This window comes from Pinus tabuliformis, chromosome 5_2, assembly GCF_031772625.1.
Source record: "Pinus tabuliformis cultivar Carrire ecotype Pingquan chromosome 5_2, CPIR1, whole genome shotgun sequence".
Classification (NCBI taxonomy): Eukaryota; Viridiplantae; Streptophyta; class Pinopsida; order Pinales; family Pinaceae; genus Pinus; species Pinus tabuliformis.
In genome coordinates this window covers 704,289,854-704,305,219 of record NC_142306.1, presented here as the reverse complement: position 1 = coordinate 704,305,219, position 15,366 = coordinate 704,289,854, and positions in this window count along the sequence as shown.

Sequence of the window (15,366 nt, the reverse complement as noted above, 5' to 3'; positions counted from 1 at the left end):
ACATGTAAGGGTGTAAACAAATAAAAATATAAGTAAAGTGGAGGTATGGTAAATAAATAAAACGTGTTTTATACTTACTCAAAAGGTATGGTAAATAAATAAAAATATAAATAAACGAGAAGTATCGTAAATAAATAAAACCTCGGGCTCAAGAAAGAGGTTTTATTTAAGTGAATCCTATGGGCCAAATACCATATTTGTAAAAGAGGTATGGTAAATTAATAAAAAGCCAAATACCATATTTATAAAAGAGGTATGGTAAATTAATAAAAATATAAATAAACGAGAGGTATGATAAACAAATAAAACATTTTTTTATATTTACTCCATAAGTCACCTTATATTTACTCACACTCAAAAAATGGGTTATATTTAGGTGAAACCTATGGCCAAAATACTATGGGACAAATACCATGGACTAGATTGCTATTAATACCATGCAAAAAACCATTATTAACCCTAATATTAGAATTAATAAAAATAAAAATGGCACATGGTATTGACCCATGGTATTCACCAAAATGGCACATGGTATTGACCCATGGTATTCACCTGGAATGTAGCCTATTTAAATGGGGGAATTAAACCATCATGTAGCCTATGTTAAGATTCACTAGGACTTTACAAAGTTTTATTATTTAGTGAAAGACTCGCCAAGATCTTACAAGATTTTATAATTGAGTAAAATATTCGCCATGCCTGGTGAGAGATTCGCCAAAAAATTATATATACATATTATATTATTGATAAAATCGCCTTCCATTTTTCCTATATACCATGGAGATTCGCCCATTTATTATATTTATAAATTTAGGGGGGGTTCTTAAAATTTTCCCTGGTTGTGGACCATGTATTTCGACATATCAAAGACACAGGATGGATTTGGAGTTGGGTGTATCTTGGTCGACCCAAACAACAGAAAACACATGATTTCAAGCTGCTTGGTGTTCGAGTGCACAAACAATGTTATTGAGTATGAAGCACTCATGTTGGGCTTGCAAAAAGCCATTAGCCTCAACGTGGTCACACTCAAAGTGGTAGGTGATTCATAAATAGTGGTATGATAGGTACATAACACCATTCACTATTTGTCACCTCGTCTCAAAAGTTACTAGATAGAGGTATGGTGGCTGATCTCTAACTTTCAAGATTTTAATATTATTTTTGTGCCAAGAATGCATATTGCAGCTGCCAATGACTTGGCAAACATAGCTTCTAGCATGTCACTACTTAGGGATAGATGTATTGTTGAAATTTTGTATAAGCCTTCTGTCTCTGATAACATAACTGAGCTATGTGTTTTTAGTGATGGTCAACAGATACTGCACTCCATGAACAATGTTTATGCTTTCAAGGACACAACAACTAATGAAGATGAGCATGAGAAAACCCTGCAATGTGCAGCTGATGGCGAGGAAGACAACCTCATCCCCAAGGGTGCGGATTATCTCAACAGGCTCTATGATTTGCAGAACTTCTCTCAAGAGTCAAGAAACAACAATACCCACAGTTCCATCATGAGGAATGAATATAAAAACTAGATAACAAACCACGATCCTAAGTTAGTTAGTCTCGGTATGTACTGCACACTACAACAACAACAAACCCTTGTCCGCTTGTTCAAATAGTACCAGGATGTGTCCGTGTGGGCATGTGATGACTTGAGTACATATGACATGCAAACAATCCAACACGGGATTTCAAGCAAAGAAAGAACCAAGCCATTGCAACAAATTTTGGGTAAAACACATTTGTCAATTGAACCCTTTATACAGAAAGAACTGACTAAGTTGTTGGATGTTCAGATCACCTTCAAAATTCGTTATTTTACATGGGTGTCTAATGTAATTTATGTACATAAGATATCTGGGGAAATTTGCTTATGCATTGACTTCAGAAACTTGAACCGTTCTCGGAACAAAAACAACTACCCCGTTCCATCATCTGAACCTATGATACACGCATTATCTGAAGTAGTAGTGTTGTCTTCACCTAAAGGTCTTTCGAGATACCACCAGGTTCCGATAGCAGAACCGGATAGTCCGTATACAATCCATGAGAATATTGGACCACACATGTAACATCTATAATCATTTGACAGGAGGATTGAAAATCTTCCTGTCAATGGCCAATATCTCAAACACTACTTCCAATAGGTTGGGCCGCACCCCGCGCCATGTACATAGTCTACTTGCTGCTTATTGTTTTCATTTTGTTTGCATTTCTTACTATTTTTGTTTTCATTTTGTTTGGTTTTCTTAATACCTTACTATTTTTATTTTCCAGAAATAAGTGTTGCCATCTACTGAGTTCTGGCTTTTGAATGAGTATGTGGCTGAGATATGAAGAGACTTGTGACACTACAACACTTGGTCAATCTTGTGTCTATCTTCTCTATGCTTGGTTATAACATTCGGCTGATGAAGTTTTGACAGAAAATACGAGCCGTTTGCAAGGGGATTTTTGGTCCAACCATGAACCTGTGTCCACACTGGGAAGCCTCATGCCTATACTCAACTTTATGCTCTATATGTTAAAGCTCATCCAACTAGTAGAAATGGAGAAGGGGAAAATCTAAACGAGAAAACCTATGTTAGAGGTCTTACATGTTTCTCTGAAAAAATCCCCTTCTACTCTTAATAAGGTAGGATCCCTCTTCCGCCTCAAAAATAGATAAGTTCCTATGCACAATCCTCTTGAAAAAATACAAAGGCAAAAGAAGAGAAAGGCTTTCTTTGCAGAGAGGTGAAGCATGCAACTTCCACTGGGGTATTGACTGGGCTCACTGGAAGTGGAGCAATGCATGTGTTCCTGCATGACTCTACTGGGGTACTATCTAGGCTTGCTAGCAATGGAGCAACACCAAAGATGAAAACCTATACTCTGAAAATCTTCAACTCGCGAGCTAAACTACCATTCCCAATTTCGAAACACTGTGATCAAGCTGAACTTTTGTTGTGTCTGACTGAGTTGGAGAAAGGTGAACCATGTATGTCCATGGGGTAAGTGAGGAAGCCAAAGTAACCCACACAATGATTCAATACTCCCCGAAATACCAAGGCCCTATGTTGTCAATGAACCAAAGTAGAGAAGTTTGAGTTCTTCCTGTGTGTCACCAAGTGTTGTAGCCGCTACAACACCCTCCAAAATTTTGGCCCACATCTAGTTTTGGAGCCTCCTTTGACATTTTTACTTGATGTCTACACACACTCAGGTTCACCTAGTGAGCTCAAGTGAGTCTTTGGACCTACCTTGCTTGATCATTCGACATACAACTTTTGCATGTTGATGTCAATGTCATGCTCGTAACCATGTTCTGGTCATACACAAGGTCTTCACTTCATGTGTACATGTTGTGTTCACTATGTAAACATTCTTCGCGCTCACACATGGAGTCTTATACAATGTCGCGCAAACTTCATCGCAGTCATCCAACGATCTATCACAAGCGTCGTGTTTGTCACTCACACCGTCGGTGAGTCATGTTGAGCATGTGTGTCTAGATGGTTTGAGTCATCTTGTCGTCAAGTCATGTAAGTGTGTGTTTGAAAGTTCATGTATGCATCTTTTCACACACTCACACAATTAGTCATTTTACTGAAGTTATGATGACCAGATCAAACTCTGACAATCGAACCTTTGCCCCACCATCGACTCAATCTACTGTCACCCAAAATAGTGCAGAAGCATCAAGCAAGTCATTTCAAGTTTCATTGCCTGCAAGCTGATCGATCAACCCTCCTACTAGTCAACTAGAGAGTTTGACCTAGAAGTTACCCTAGGACTGACTTCCCTAAAAAATTGTGCAAAGGCTGTAGACCTTTCCCACTCCACTGACTGAGAAAATTGCGCAGATAGGTCGGACAGACACCCAGTTCCCATCCATGTCTCCCTTAGAAAATTGCGTAGTTTTTCCAGCCAACCAACCAGTCAATCGGTTCGTTGCTCACCTAAAAAATTGCATAGATTTCATGAGGAAGCCCTCTGTTGTCTAGCAGTCCACTCAGTTTAGAAACTGCGCAGTGGTGATCAGTAGGCCAGCTTTCTAGCATCAGTGCAGTTTTTCCCACCATCAGCTCCCAACAACTAACTACTAGTTCCCTCTTGGAATTGCACAATTTTTGCTGCCAAGGTCCCAACAACCAGCTGCCAGTTCCCTCCACGAATTACGTAGTTTTTGCTGCCAGTTCTCTCCAGGAATTGCGCGGTTTTGGATACCAGGCTCCTACTACCCGCTCCTTCCAAAAGTTGCACAAATTTTGTCTGCCCAGCCTTCTCACGACCCAGACTTCTCCTCCCAAAAATTGTGTAGTTTTATCCTCCAGCTGAGCCAGACCCCATGGATAGTCACTGTCAATCCGAATTGCCCATCACAATCTCCCACTGACTTCTGTGTAGTTTTCACCAGCAGTTCCCGGAGCCTCCATCCCAGCGCAAAGCTCACAACCTTGTCTTCTCTCCCGGTCACCTACATCTGAAACAATCATGCATCATGTTAGACTAGAAGGTTTATGGATTTGATGTCATCTCGTCATGAGTGACTATAGATATAGGTACACAAACAAACATGGAGTGACGATGGATGGGATGAACAAAGGGAGTACATGCAGAAGGACATGTTCGTCAACAAATGAAGAAACAATGCATACAAAGAGATGTGCTCGTGAATGGAAGATCATGCAAGAGATGTGTTCATGGACGGACGTATGAGTGAACATGAAAGATGTGTTCACAGATGGATGGATGAATGAACATGCACTTTTTATAAACGGATGAACCTGTCAAGCATGACAAGATACAAGCAAGGAGCAACATGTGAATGAAACATCAAGTGAACCCAATGACCATCAAAGACTCCATGCACCTTTCCATTCAGAGGTGAAGTTGTGAAACACCATGAGGACATCCATCACCTAGCAACACTGCAGATCAACATGCACACCAGCAACAACATGAATGTATTAGCACTGTCATGTCGAGTCTTGTCATTAGTCATGTCGTCCACATCTCTATTGTGGGTCATACTGTCAATCAATGTAATGTAACGTGGAAGTCCAAGAGACCCACTTGTCATATGAAGAGTCATGTAAAGTCGAAAGTTCATGGAAGTCAAACAGTCATGAGGGAAGTCAAATAGCCAGAAGGGTTAGTTTCACCCTAGCTATAAATACCCTCTCATTTGTACATGCAAAGGACTTTTCACCTCAGCTCCTCCCACATAGTTTTGAGAGTCTGTAATCTTTTCTTTGAGGAGTAAGTAGTGGCTCCAATGCCCCGCACACAGGGTTAGTGATGTATGGTGTAACGATGTGTCTTGGAACTTTCGCTTAATTTAGAAGCCTGCTAATAGGCTAGCACATTTTCACACATGTGTTGTAACTATTGTAAGACTAATTTTGAACACTTGTAATACATGTTCCTTTAACCTATGTTTAACAATTGAACTCATTCAATTTTTGTAATACATATATATTAATGAAAATGTGTTGTATGATATTTTAACATTGTCGTGCCTGTGTTGGTTACCTCCCTAGAAATTAGTCAAACCTTCCACATAAACTTGCTATAACGACCGTTGCACTTGCGCAGACTCTTCCACTATGTGTTTTACTTGTTGTCTTTTCTTGTGTGTTGTGACTACCGCATCCGTGTGGACTGCTCCTCCAGAAGTTGTGCATGTCCTATTGTGTTGTGTGTTCCTAACAGAGTTTGGACTTCCTCCCATCCAACTTGGGACTCACTCTCACCCTCTCCCTCTGCAGTGAAAGAACCATTGACACAAGTAACACTAGCAATCACCAGGCACGCGAACCTCACTACTCGAAGACAAAGCAGACCACTCTCCTGTGATGACAAGAAAGAGCTGAGGCAAACATTTAAGATAATGGAAACTAGGCCATCATATCGGATGGGACCCCCACACCAAATGGTGTTAGGTCTAGTTGGGACTTCACACCGGGGTGATCCCCTAAATGTTGGAGGGTCCAGCACTGTCAACACCACCAGAAAAATTTGAGTTCTGTGATGTACATGATTGATATTTTTCATGGTGCTTTCATATGTTGATGATTTATTATGTTAAGTTATGGGTTACTAAATCTTGGCTATTTTTATAAAAATAATTAAAAGGTTAATACATCCTCACACTATTGATTCACCCCTCCACCCCCCTCCAAAGTAGTGAGCTCAATTCCAACAATTGGTATCAGAGCGAGGTTCTCTTGGTGAAGCTTGGTTGCTTGAGAGTAGATCATGGGCCATGATAAAGAATAAGAAGAAGAAATCACATAAAAGAAATAACAACAAATAGGTGAGGAAGATTTCAGATTCAAAAGAACCTCTCTTCTTGTTGGTGAAGAATGACAAAGATAATTGTAGTGATCATCACATTTATAGTTGTACATTTCCTTATAGTGATGACCTTTTGGATATCGATGATTTTGAAGATGGTAACAAATCAATTCATTCTTATCTTTTGGAGAGAAGTGGAGGTAATGTTTTTGCAGAAAAAATAGAATCAGAAGATGAAGAGTTCAGAAGATTAGTAACCCTAGAAGCATAAAACAAAGCTCAGGCAAGGTTAATAGAGAAGCTTACATTTAAGAATAGGGATCTGAAGAAGTTGATCCAGATTCTTGAGGAGAGGGATTGTGCTTTCAAGAATCAAAAACCAATTGGAGAAGGTGAGGAAGACAAAATATGAGGTTTAAAATCTCCTTAAATATCAAATCATCAATTACAAGAAATTTTAAGGAGAATTAGAAGAGAGAAGATTAAATCTAAAAAGAGAAAATCAGGCCACTGTTGAGAAACCCAAAGCAGAATCCTCCCACAGTAATGAAGGAAATCCCATCAAAATCAGAAGTTGGAGAAGGTGACAAGGAAGGGTTTGAGAAATGTTAAGTGCTTTAGATGTAAAAAATTTGGTCACACCTTAGAAAATTCCAAAAGCAGAAAGACAATACTTTCCTAGGAGAAGAAGCAGTTAAATAAGGATATTTTCTGAGTTGTCCTATTAGTTTCCAGGTATAAAGTTCGTTTTAAGGTTACTGTTATAGGTGTAATGATTTTGGGCGTAAATATTTTGATTGTAGGAAGAAGATGAATAAAAGTTTTGAGCCATTTCTGCCATTTTGTGGGCACATTAATGCCTTTTCAATGATAATTTAGGCCATATGGCCAAATACTTTAAACTTCTTATTGCCATCATGGAATTGAGATGGGAGAAAATAAATATTGGTTCAAACACTTCTAACGTGCATCAAAGCAACTTGCAAGAGAACCTCAAAAGAATCTGGAAGATAAAAGAACTGTCGAGAGGTAGAAATCAAACCACTAAAGTCTGGAAAAGAAAGGATCAAGAGAATTAATTGAGGACAACTAGACCTTAGGGGAAGTGTGAAGCAAAAAGATCATAAGTTCATTAGAAAATCCTCCAAGAAATGAGATTTTATTCAACAATTGGCGTAAGTTTTATTCATGTCTGCTTTTGAATGGTATTAAATATGGCAAGAAATCAATGTTTAGATTTTGTAGAATAACCAACTCTAGCCAAAGAAATAAATTATTAGTCTTAGAAAAAAAAGGAAAAATATTGCACATTGAATTTATATAGGAGAATAATGCATCATCATTAAAATACAAAAATAAAATGCGTAATCTCTCTATCCTCCTGTGTTTCCTATAACTAAATGGAGCATACATATGAGCAATTCTCACAACATTTTTATATCGATGCTTTACACTGATATGGTGTGCATGGATAACTATCAATGTTGTAACTCAATAAGTGTTAATGGACGATCTGGGAAAATATATGTGCATGAGGAAATACCATGGGTGAAATCCTTTGAAATGACCCATAGTAAAATAGTGAATCAATTTAATGGTACATTGAGAAAATCCTATTAACAGTTAATGAATGCATTATTTATCTATTTATGAAGAGAGTGGATTTGGTGAAGAGATGGGCATGGATTTGATCTCCTCCATTGGTGTGATAGTGTTGATTTGGTCAATTTATAATTGTGTGAACACATTTAAAAATTGTTGATGGTGCAAGTGGCTTGGGCATGAATATTAATCTAGATAAAATCAGTGTGGTCCAGTGGTGGTGTAGCATGAGTGCACATCATAATGATAGCTAGAGACAGGCAAAATCTCTTTGGGATGAGTTTCACTAAAGATGGAAAAATGGGAAATGGCTATGTTGTAAAGATAACATGATATCATGGCATTGAGCATGCAGAGGTAGGCTTCATGAGTTGTTGCATCTCTTCTCACGATGAGAAGTACCTACGTTGAATCTTGATTTCCTTTCAAATTTTCTTACTCATGGCATTTCAGTAACACTGTGGTAGATTTGACAAAGTTTCCTTGACTTGGAACAAGGGATACAAGCTAAAGGGCTGATGTCGGTTATGGATGTCCTAGATCAGTGACCTCAAGATTGGAATATAGGTTGGTGTTGTTTCAGGTGATAAGCATAGTGACAGCTTTGGTGGGAAGTGAGTTGTGGCCTAACCAGGGTTTCTATTTGAAGGTCTTTGATTCATCCCATGATACTTATGTGCCTCTCTTGGAAGAGCACCATGATCTCATACTCAGCGATAAGCATCATCTCAACCATTTTATCCACATCAAAAAATTGGAGGTGGCCTCACCAGTTTCCATTCTACGCAGGGTGAGGCTTATGCCTAGTAGGCACCGCTGTGTTAGTATTTTTGAAGATCTTGTTGCCAAATTTTCCCTGGAATTTTTGAACCACCAACCAGCTAATTCCAGAATCTAAGCCTCAACCAACCAAACTGTCTCTCCAGTGGCATCCAAGTTCAATCATAGGTTTGAAGAAGAAAGTAATACACCTACAAAGACCATCCCTAGTTAGAATCCCTTAGATCCCCTTGCGGCCAAGCTTGCAGAGAGACTCAAACAGAGTTCCATAGAAATATTTTTTCCTACCAAGAATGTAGATGGAAACAGGATCGATGTGAAAGAAAAAAAAAGGAATGGCCCAATAAGCAACAATAGGAATGGCCCAATAAGTAACAATGATACTGATGGAGTAGAAAGAGATCGAAAGGAATGCATAGAAATTCAAGGAATGTCTCTACAGGGCGTTGAAAAAGTCGTGTGACAACCGATAGAATGGAGATCAAGAGCTTTGAGGTCCTTGAAAGGCAAGTGTAGGGAAGATGTAGTACCTATTTAGTGAGAATGGACATTGATATTTTGATGCTTTTACATGTATTGTGACAGTTCCTTGTGGGATTTTCCATCCAGATATTCTAGAAGCCATCAAAAATCAAAATGAATTACTACAACATGCTACAACAATATACCATTGTCACAAATTTTGATCTATCTTTCACTCTCTTGGATTCATCAACAATGTGATAGGTCAATATTATCAGATGAGTTATATATTCTAATTGATTTAATAAAACATATGATTCATGCAAAGAAAATGAGAAATATCAGACTTGAAATTTCTTCCTCCATAAAGTTCTTGATGCCCACCTTAACTCAGATTTAAAATTGTTTCAGCTTAGCCAAGTTATGAGTTTAGTTGAGGTGGATTATTATGCTAGAATGCTGCTAGAGAATAAAATTTCTCCCACAATATTTGATCCGAGTTAACTCAACTCCCGGATTTAACCAAGATCTTTTTCTTTTGTGATGTGATTAGAATTGCATTTAAAAGAGCATAAATGAACATATATGCATGCTATAAAGAAGAAGGAACATGACAAGAATCAACAACATAAAACACAAGACGTTGATAATGGAGTTCATCCAGGAGGGACTATGTCTCCGAGCCCCAGTGTCAAGATGGTGTAGTCCACTGCAATAAGTGTTGGAAAGAGTGATGATGTACATGCATGTGTTTTCTCTATCATACAAGGAATATGCCCTCACGCAGGAGTGGTTCCAAGAGATGTTCTGTTGCCAAAACTCTCATTCAAAAAAGGACTCCTATCAGCATGACATAATTTTACGTATGTTAATAATGATCATCCCACCAACATGGCATCCAAGGGATATCAATTCAAACATACATGGCAACACATGAGTATCCTATCAACATGATGATAAAGGGATCTCAATCAAAACATGACAATGAGTACATCTCACATCAAGAACAAAACAAGATCCCACATCAAACATCAAATAGGGATCTATACAACACAATGCATCTCAAGCAAAGAGATAAATAAGCACATGATCACACTACACATACCTCACATCAAGGAGTTATCTGAAGAAGATGATGATAAACTGCTGGATCTGGCTGCACCATCAATCTCGTGGCATCGAATCTCATGGAAATGACTGCTCGCACATTGAATGTTAACAACTTCACTCCACTTTGAAAAGTGGCTGAAAATGGAATGATCAAATGGAAAATCTGATTGCACCATTAGATTTGTGGTGTCGAATAGTGTAAAATCGTCTGTCAAATTTCTTAATTCTGAAAAAGTGAAAACCTGGGGCTACAGAATCTTTTAGATTCCCCCTAGATTCCTCAAAGATTCCCTCCTCTAGGTCATTTGAAGATCTGATACTCAGATCAAAATTTTGTCTACACCATCAAGTTTGTGTCATTGAGAGGTGTAGGATGGACATAAAGTTTGTCCAATTTGGACACTGGAAAAATTTCACCCTCCTGAATATTGGGCTCAATCATCGTTCTGCATGCCTCTTTTCTAGGGTCATGGTTCCACCTGCAAATTAATTAAAAAAAATTGCCTCAAAAAATGTACTCTACCTTGGCCTCCGTTTTGACTCCATTCCGCCATTCCCCCCCGGTCCCCAAGCAAATGAAATAAGGGGTTTATGTATAAACGGGCGGAAAACTTTTCGATGAAAGAGGTCATTGGGTTGTTGGTGTAAACACGCACTTGGGCACACGAGACCCAGGGTTGAATCCCGCCCAATACTCTGGCGCAAAGGTTATTTTTTTACGTTTGTTGTTTGGCGGAGAGTTTTGGAACCGTTTAAGTGTCCAACAATTATGATTTATGTTAGGTTTGGGTTGCGGTTGGATATGTGACATATATATATGGAGCAGAGGTGTTATAACTGTTAAGGTTTGGTTTGACCGTTTGGGTGGGGCAACGTTGATTATGGGGTTGCCGCGTGGGTGGGGCTAGCAGACCCGCCAGTTGTGGTTTCAACTCCCACTAGTCTCTTCATTTTATATAACATGGAGGTTGGGTGTGGGCTGGGTCCACCAGAGGTGGCCCGCCCACCCTGTAATGGTTGGTTATAGCGGCGATAAATGGTGGTAGGGGGCCGGCGGGGGTCATGGCTCGTTGGCTATATTTAGTTTTAAAAAAAATGGTTTTATAATATATGTGATTAGCCCGGTGGGTGGCGAGGGTGGTGGCCTGCCACCCATAGTTTTATATTTTTTATATTTTTTGCTTTTTAATTATAATAATTGTTATCAAGTCTTTCAAAAATAAGGGATATTGGGCAATTTAAAGAGGCCACAATTTCACCCATTTTCAGGAGCTAGTTTCCTATGCTGGTTGATGGTGAATTTGTAGGATACTTAAACTTGGCCCACTACCCAACTTTGACCAAAAATTTCACTGGCTCTTTCTTCCTGATACAAGCTCGGATTTGAGTGATGTTCACACCATTGGAATCAGGGTGGCCAACACTTCAATCTAGTGCTAGTTTGGGAGTGTTCTGGCCACTTTTAATTTTCACCCTTCCTGAGTCCTCTAGGACTTTTGCATGTGTCTAGAGCCACCTAGATCAACACTATTCTTTATCTGGGATTATTGGAAGTATAAATTGTTGTCATCAGTAAATGGACTTTCAAGGTATATAAATGGACAGGAAATAGAGCAAGATATTTTCTACTTGGAGTATGCTCTTGAATTCTTTGGTGTCAGAAAAAACAAGTATGATTGATTTTTTAATGCATTTAACAGTGAATTTTTCTGGCTTAAGGGTATTGATGTTGGATTTATGTAAAGATGAGGAAATACCATTCAAATCAATATTCAATATTTTATTATTTTTCATGTCTGCAAAGAAGCTCTTGATAATGGACTTCTATTCTGTAGGAAATGATGTTATTGACAAGCTGGAAAATTTGTGTTCTTTTACTTTATGCATGAAACAAAATTGTATTCTTCCTATCCAAGGAACCATGTTAGTTCAAATGTATTTTCACTCTTTAAGACATTACAATTTACATTTTGTCCAATATGCAAAGGTCCATGACTCTTGGCCAGATTGGAATATTTCAACTAGTACATCCCTTCTTACCAAAGGATTTGAGTATAGAGTATGGAAATATAATTATCAACCAGTGCCTCAAATACAAGAAATATTGGAGTGATCAACTACTTTGGCTAGACATGGACACATTTCTAGAAATTGGTTTGTTGGAAAGAAGAATGCATCTAGTTGTTTCTTCCTCTGTCAAATTTTGTTTCCAGGTTCCATTTTATTACTTGGTTTGATCATTGGTGTGCACTGCCCTTGTGTGAGAATTTTCATAATTCAGAGATCAATTGGCAGAGAGAAATGGACCGAGTAGAAGAAACTAATTATTCTCCCATAGCAGATCCAAAGTGATGAGTCTAGTGTGCATTGGTAAATACAAAGCATGTTTGGAGAGTATGGAGTGAGAGCAATTTCCAGAGATAAGATGATTATTTCTTGAAGTTGGTTGGTGTGAGTTTTTCTATGCGGGGATTGTGGACTGAGATAGAGTGCACATGAAACAAAAAAAGGTTGAGTGTTGTTGCGTCTAGTTGTTTTTTATGATAAATCAAGAGGATGGCAATGTTATGATGTGCACTAGTGTTTGTTGCAACAGACATAAAATTTGTAATTGACATGCTTATTTTTTCAAGGCTCACATCTTTATCTGCTTGGCTTCCAAATTGTATTTTCTATGTATTTTCCATATGCTATGCTATGTAAAAGATATGTGTCAATCTTGTGAGGTGATATGAGATGTATGGTGGTTTGAAATTTGTGATTAATCAATTTTATGAAGTCTTATTGTCACTCTAATAAATCTTTGTAATGTGTCCATAAGTTCATGAGTTTTCATTGTAAATATTTTGATCTTGGTCATAACTAATGAGCTGTGATTGGCATGAGTCATAAAGAGAGAGTTGGTGCCTAGTTGGCACTCATGAAAGTCATTGAGTCCATGATGCCAGCAATTTGGGATAGAAAGAGTTATGTGTCAATCATGTGCACTGAATAACCTTTTACTTCATTGGTCCAGTCTTTTGGTCAAGAGTCAGTCTATTGGTCCATGAGGTAGAAGGTTTCAGCAAGAAGGTGTTCTTTGCAGATCATTATGATGCTCAACGGGAGCATGTATGATATAGTCGTCATGACTATATTGTTGATGCTAATGCCTATATCATGTTTGTTTATATTGTTGATGGTTACATGTATGATTGTTAGTGCTTTAGCCAACATTTTTCATTGCAGAATCATGATGATGATGATGCTCACGGGGAGCATGTCCAATGTTTTATTGTTGATCAGATATGGTTGATGTTGTTGTCAATCATGATATATTATTGCCTCAGCTTATGATATGTTGATGTTGAAGCTTATCATATGTTGTTGTTGCTTGATGTTATGATGCTTAGGGGGAGCATGCCTTGCATGTTCTTGCTGACTAGATGGATACTATGTTGTTGCACGAGGAAAGAAGTTTGATGATTGTTGTGATTTCTCTATCGGAGGATGTTGTTGTTAATGCTTATGATGTGTTGCTCATGTTATATTATTGTTGTTGCTTATGCTACTACTGATTTGAGTAATGGTGATCCTGTTGGTACTTAGTATGTTGTTGATGCTCATATTGTACTGATGTTGTTGATGGATATACTTTGATTCTATTGATGTTGATGCGTATCACATGCTTGCTACTATTATTGATGGTTATGGTATGTTGCTACCTAAGAGGTGTTGTTGTTGTGTCCCACACTATGTCATTGATGATGTATGTAGCCTGGTCCTATTTTATGATGGTGACCAATTTTTTTTTATTTCTCTTGAGTTCAAAGAGTGTGTTGTTTCCTTAAGAGAGAGTAATTTATTGTTATTGCTACTTCTTATCATGCATCCATAGAGGAGTGAAAGAGTTGTATTGTGGATATATCTCGCTTATGTCCAAAGGGAGTTGTTATATTTGCATAAGAGTGCTTGATTATCTTTTTATCCCTTTTCCATTGATGTCAAAGGGGGAGTGCTTGAGGAGATAAGTTGTTTAGAGGACAATATCAGTTGGATTTTTCAGCAGGGGTCTCCATCAATGCCAAAGGGGGAGATTGTTAGCATTGATGTTGCAGTTGTGGGTGAAATTGTTGGATGTAGCACTATTGGTTAGCATTGATGTCAACCTAGTTCCTTATTGATGTGTGGATGATGATTGAGTTGTAGGGTGTTTACCTTAGTTTTGGTATCACCATGGTATTGGTATTACCATGGTATAGGTATCCTTGGTATCGACTCAACCATGGTATATTCATGTTAGGTCCCTATAATACTAGTGTATTCCCCCATTATAATTGTCATTGTATCCCTTATTGTTATTGTTGTGCCTGTGTTGTCCCCATATTGTTATTATTGTGCCCCATAGAAGCCCACTATTGTTATTGTTGTGACCTTACATTATTATTGTTATGTCAGTGACACCAAATGTTATGCAACAAGCTCACAAAATAGAAGAAGAGATAGATCAACGAATTCAAAATTATCCTCTTCAAGGGGGCAACCTCCTTTACATTACATAAATGAACAATTCTTTGATGATTCAAATGAAAAAACCTCATTTATATATATAGGAGTCTAAGGGGTCACAATATAATCAGAGCCAACATAATAATAATAATGTAAGGGCACAATGATAACAATAGTGGGCTTCTATGGGGCACAAAAATAACAATAAGGGCTACAATGACAATAATAATGGGGGAATACACTAGTATTATAGGGACCTAACACAACTTATGGTATTGGCTTGCAGATTACCATGGTACAGGGGTCCATGGTATTGGCATAACCATGGTATTGACCTGTGGTATTGTCCCAGAGTTTAATTTGGTACAAATGTCCATGGTATTGGGATAACCATGATATTTTCCCAAGGTACTGATTGGAGATTATTGATGATATTTTGACATATATTCTTGTGATTATTTTTTAGTGTGAGGGTGGATTGATTTGAGTTGATTGATTGATTTTGTGAGTGTATGGATGGAGTGAGCGTGTGCTACAATGTTTTGTTCAACATATTGCACATTTGTAGTTGTGTTTGAGTAGAGGGAGCATATAAACTTATGATTTTCAGATTCATATTAGATTTGTTGTTGG